This window comes from Rhipicephalus microplus, chromosome 5 (assembly GCF_043290135.1).
Source record: "Rhipicephalus microplus isolate Deutch F79 chromosome 5, USDA_Rmic, whole genome shotgun sequence".
NCBI lineage: Eukaryota > Metazoa > Arthropoda > Arachnida > Ixodida > Ixodidae > Rhipicephalus > Rhipicephalus microplus.
In genome coordinates this window covers 77,974,369-77,980,368 of record NC_134704.1, presented here as the reverse complement: position 1 = coordinate 77,980,368, position 6,000 = coordinate 77,974,369, and positions in this window count along the sequence as shown.

The window sequence follows — 6,000 nt, the reverse complement described above, 5'->3', positions numbered from 1 at the left end:
ACACGCACACGCACACGCACACGCGCACACACACGCACACGCGCGCACACACACACACACACACACAAACGACATTACAAAATGAGAGAATTATAAGTCCTACAGGTGTCCCAATCTTCCTCACGAGCAGTGGATGTCAGTCGCGTTCATCATCTGCTTCATTCTTTATCTTTAATTTTAACTCGCACAAACATCATCTTTCTTCCTATCGATTAACGGTCACACGAGCAATGACATACCCCGTTGCTCGGCAATCACGTTGCACTCTTAGCAGGCGACAGTTAGCGGCTGCGCAACTCGAATTTTCTTCTTACCAACCCAGCGCCGTTTCGTTATACTCTTGTAAAAAAAAAAAATGACCAGCGCAAATAAAATAAGAAAGAGAATACAAAACAGGAAACCATTGGAGTCGGGTTTCTTTTTTTGCTCTGTCATAACTCGTCGGGGCTGTCTCGGTCGTACAGACGGCATTATTGATTATCGCCTCGTGAGAAACGTAATTTTCGAGTCCGTGTCACCGCAGTGCGCGTTGATAATGGAGTTCGGTGAGTTGCGGCTGGCGACTTGTTTTCCGTACCTCGTAACACCGCTTCTTTGTTTCGCGTTATTGAGCTACACTATACACATTTAGTGTATGAATATTACTCTGCCCGTTGTGCGCTGTTCTGTGCGGGGACGTACACTTTGTTTTCATACGTGCACAAGCCATTCGGGTTGCACGAGTCCCTCTTTTTTGTTTCTTTTGTTTTCTAGCGTTAGACAGCTGACACAAAGATTCGAAAGTACCCTGGCCTCTTTGAATTCGCCTAAAACGACTCGTATTATGCGAAAGCCTCCATCGAACACGAAATTTGAGCGTCGGTGTCTCACGGTGTTCATGACGACAGATAAAGAAAAGTCATCATTACGTCATTGCGTAACAAATGACGTCACAATGATTTCACGGATCACCAAAATCTATAAGGTCGTCATGACATCACTATAACCTCACGTGACGTGGCTTCATTTAATGATGGCACCGTAACTTAGTCAAACGTTGTCCGATCATGGAGTCGATGCGAAACCAAGGCAGGTGTGACTGATCTTGGAGGCCTCGCAAAAGCACGCTAGGTGCAGAAAGCTTTTGCGCTTTCAGACTATACTTAATTGTCTTAATAACTAGAGTTCACTTAGGAATTAGAGATCTCAGACAACACTTGACCAATCTGAACAAATTCATTGTTTCATTTTAGTGTCTCTTTAAGACATATGCATATGAATCGCCCTCAGTTCATTCTAAAACAGTTTCTTCAGCGTTCCCTGACATGTGCGATTCATAACAGTACAAATTCTCGTATTACGTGTACATATATTGCCCTTTCCGTGGCACTGTTAGAAAAGATACAACTCTGAAAATTATGGCACTTACACCTTGCAGGCACCATAAAGTTATTCAATGGTACCACAGAATAAGGTAGCTTCATCTGCCGCGAGGGTGATAAACAAACGTTGAACGCTAATTTAATTACATTTGCGATTTGTCTGTCTGCTAGATCTTTTTCTCTCTCTCCTACTTTCACGTAGATGAAAAAAAAAAAACTCCGCATTTCATGGAAGTAGATAAGGATTTTTCAGTGGTATACGTTCTAAGAGCGTGCAATCACTGCATCGCCGTCATGAAACGAGAATTTGTACAGTAAACGAATAAAAATAATAAAACGAAAGTGCAACGAAAAGGGACGAAACGTGAGTAAAACCGCGATGCACTGCGCATTCTCCGTGCGCCGCTCTTCTGATGCGAGAACGCGATAAGACACAAGGTAGCAATTTCGAGATTGCAGCGGGGGCTCGTGCTTCTGCACTTGATACCCCCACTAGCAAGTTCGCCTGCCGGAAACGAAATACGAAACAGACGCGCGTGCACCCCTGACGTCGCGATGTCGAGATAAAGAAAGTGTTTTCGATTGATGATTGATATGTGATATGTGATTGATTTTAGCGTACCAAAACCACCATATGATTATGAGAGACGCCGTAGTGGAGGGCTCCGGAAATTTCGACCACCCGGGGGTCTGTAACGTGCGCCCGAATCTGAGTACACGGTTCTACAGCATACTCGCCTCCACCGAAATTGCAGCCGCCAGGAAGTGCTTTCGCTTAAGATGAACAACTACACTACAAACACATGGAAAACCTTCACGCGTAGTACGTGTATGTGGGAGTGATTTTTCGTGCGCTTAGACTGAGCGTAGTGTGCTTTCGTGCTTTCCGGCTTCTTTAAATGCCTTTTTGGCCATCAGAAGCCATATAAAAAGAAAACTGAAGGAAGATACTACCTAAGCTGTACTGGCTTGGTGCCTGTCTGGATAGTTTTATATTCTTGGCATTAACTGGCTAATAACAATAATTAACTTTCACATTCGATCTTGCATATGTGCAAACTAGAACTCTACACTGTGGCAGCGCGAAATGAGCTTGCTAGTCGCAGTATAATTAAGGAGTACGGTTTATAGTACAGACAGTCAGCAAGAAATAAGAGGCAAGCTGTCATTAATTTACTCGCTACTGTTTACACACCGCACCCAATTGGCACACATATTTCACTTCTGAGCACCACTGAGGATCGGCAATGTGTTTTGTATATATTTATAATGCAGCTAGCAAGCTCACGTTGTGCTGTCGCAATCGAATGAACTATAGTTGGCAAATCAGGGAGAATAAAAACTGACAGTTGATTTTTTTAATCAGCTATTTTATGTGGGACAACCAGCATACATACCCCCCAAACAGTCTCCAACCAATAACAAGTCAAGCACTGAAAGTATTATCTTCTTTCGGCTTCATTTTTAAACACTTTCTGACGGTCAGAAACACAATCTATAGAGCAGGATAATCCGGCATCAAGCAAATAAAATCCTGTATCACACTTTAAGTAAGCATTAGAAAGGCCTCTATTAACTGATTGAAAAGCCCCACATTGCGGTTGCGGCGTGAGCTCTACGTTATGCACCGATCAAAACTGAGTAGAGTTGGCAGAATGAAAGCGTTATAGATTGTCTCTAAAACTTTATAGTCACAAATGCAAACATCATGATAAGGAGTGCAGGGAAACATTCGTACAGCATCTCGCACAAGTGAATCTGGCGAATCTTACAGTTAAGCCGCTGATGTACACTCTTTCGGTGCAATTTCTTATACACACGGTCGTCAAGAAAATTACGTGAGAGATTTAGTGGGAATTTTGACTGCCCGGAGTGGGGAGTCGCATTGCGTGTTCTTGCGTTGACCACGCAGCAAACCACGCAACTCAATTCATGTCAAGTTATTCACGAAGCTGTTCCTACATCACCACGTTTCAGCCGCACAAAGCAAGTATGTTTCTGCGAATTTCAGTAGTGCCGTTGTCGCTTTCATTCTCGATGATTTTTGGGGGATAACATTCCGGTTAGTTTCTAAAACCGGTCATGCTTTGTCAAGGCGAGCAAGAGAGAGAGCGAGATAAAGAGAGAGATGTGGACATTTATTGTACAAAAAAGGAGAGAGAGTTTGGGGGACAAAGCATGACCCCGCTACATGATCGGCGTCGCTGGTCCGGACACCACATGAGCGACAGCGAGGGATCGTCGCGATTCGCCGTATCCGAAGACAGTTGCAAAAGATGTGTAAAGTGGAGGCAGGTGACACTTGCAATGGCTGCACACACAACAGAAGATATTGTTACGGAGTTTAAGTGAAGAAAGACGAAGGGCCGACGAAACTGACGAGTGCGTGGGTATGTTAGTCAGCCATATTGACCCTTGCCTCTCTTTTTCCAGGTAAATACATCTTGTACATTCGCCACCAAGTTTGTAACATTATCTTTACATTTTTTTTCTTTTAAGGCGAAATCCTTGACTGCCTCGGCATGCGCGAAAGGTGACCGGTGGTGTCAGCAGGCGCGATACGAAGAATATTTATCATGTAATGCCATCACACTAAGATGAAACAAAATAAACTATACATATATGCAGTCCTACATCGGTGGGTTCAAAAGTTATCGTTTGGGCAGAACGAACATATAGTTGCAATGCACTCTTTCAACTTAGCCCGCTCAGTACTAATCGCAAATCTGTGTGTTAAAAAAATGTTGGAGAACTTTTATTGTTTCACGGCTAATTCTAAATGTAAACGAATTACCTCTGCGCGATTGTTGAGTTGTTTTCAGACCATGCTGCGCTTTGTCGCTTTTTAAATTTAGGTCTGAAATTTTGCAGTTCGTTGCGATACTTCACGAGGGACCATGGTGGTGGCAGAGGTTCACGGGAGCAATTTGCAACTTTCACAATATATGAGATATTGAAAAAAACGTGGCTGATCTCCCGATATAGAAATCGGTATAACACGAAAGTGAAACGAGTCTTTACAGGTGTAATTGGGCGTTCATTGGGCATTGTTTCAGCAACAGCAACAAACTACAAAGCCAAGTTAAGAACGGCAAGCAGCTCGGAACTTGCAGCACGCACCTCAAGTAGAAAGCACGCACGAAATTAGCATATAGAGGAAGAGCGCGGACTAACAACTGACGTGAAACCAGCGCACAAGTAGTCCTATACACAGGACAAGCACGAACAACTGTCACAATTCTTGCTTCGTCGTGTTTCAGCTACGCGCTCCTTTCGTAAATGTGACAGCGGCAGCGTGTGATGTGACCTTCATCCTCTGCCGAATCAGGAGTCTGATAAGCGCGCGCGCAGGAGAGACCACGCTCCGTGGAGGCGACGATCTTGAGAGCGCGCCCGACGCGAGCCCGTCGCGCCATCTCACCACTGATAACGAAAACACAGTAACGTTTCGAAGCCTTGAGGACTGCTAAATCTTGTATGGTGTATATAAATGGCTTGCCGTTAGCACTTCAGGCAACGTACGTTCCGTGGCGCAGTGGTTAGCGCCACGCGCGAAAAAAATGAGAGGTTGCTGGTTAGATTCCGCGCGAAGAATGCTTGTCTTCTGTTTGGTTTCTTTGCATTTTCTCGGCATATAATTTTTGACGTCACTTCCGTGACGGAAGGACGTCAGCAGAGCCGTGGTGGATCCCGGCATAAAACATTTACGTGTTCAATCACGTGTGCGCGGTTGCGCACGTTTAGATCTACGAACGATATGCTTGCGTGGTTTCCACAAAATCAAACGGGACGCTGTATAACAAAATGAAGCGCAGTTCCCCGGACAAAAGAAAGGCGGGAGAGCCTATATACTTATGGAAGATACAAATAAGAAACAAAACAAAATATAGCATTAAGCTCTCTCGGCAGGGCGCGGCTAAACACTGATCTCTCCTCCCGTTCTTCGTGAAATAACAGAGGGTGACGTGCTGCCTCCCGTGGCTTATCGTTTTTGACGCTGCTTCTCGGTGGCTCCTTCCGATAGTCGTACGGGATGGAAGTTTGTGTGTGTACGGCAACGGGAGTGCGGTTGCGATAACCAAACTAGCAAGTCAAGTATACTCCCGCAAGTACGGCGTGTGGTCGACTTCACTTTTAGCTTTTTTTTTTTTTGCTTTTTGGACTTCCAGCATCGCATTCCAAGTCTCGAAAAGCGAGTCCGTGCTACCAACGTTGTAATGAAGGGTGTCGAGTGTGCATTGCGTATAGAACGTGCCATTGCGAAAGATGCGCCTTGTGTCGAAGCGAAGATAAAACGAGATACATCGAGCGAGCGAAAAGAACAAAAAGCAAAACGAGAATATTGAAAGTGTGAGATTAGAGCGATTGAAAGAGGCGGAATGGAAAGCGAACGGGTTTGCCTTCGAAGCATCCGCAAGAAAAATGAAACAGGGGGTCGGTTTGTCTTTTTCGTTTTTTTTTCTGTGGTGCAGCGATGGAACGGGGCTTCTCATTTGCATAGTGGTAGAGATCTGGAACAACTCTGAGGTCATACGATCGCCTAGGGGGCATTGTGGCGGGCGAGGATCTCTCGCGCTGCGTAGCGTGTGTATACACAATTCTACAGTTATCTCTTACGCACATTCGTCGCTTCGTTTAC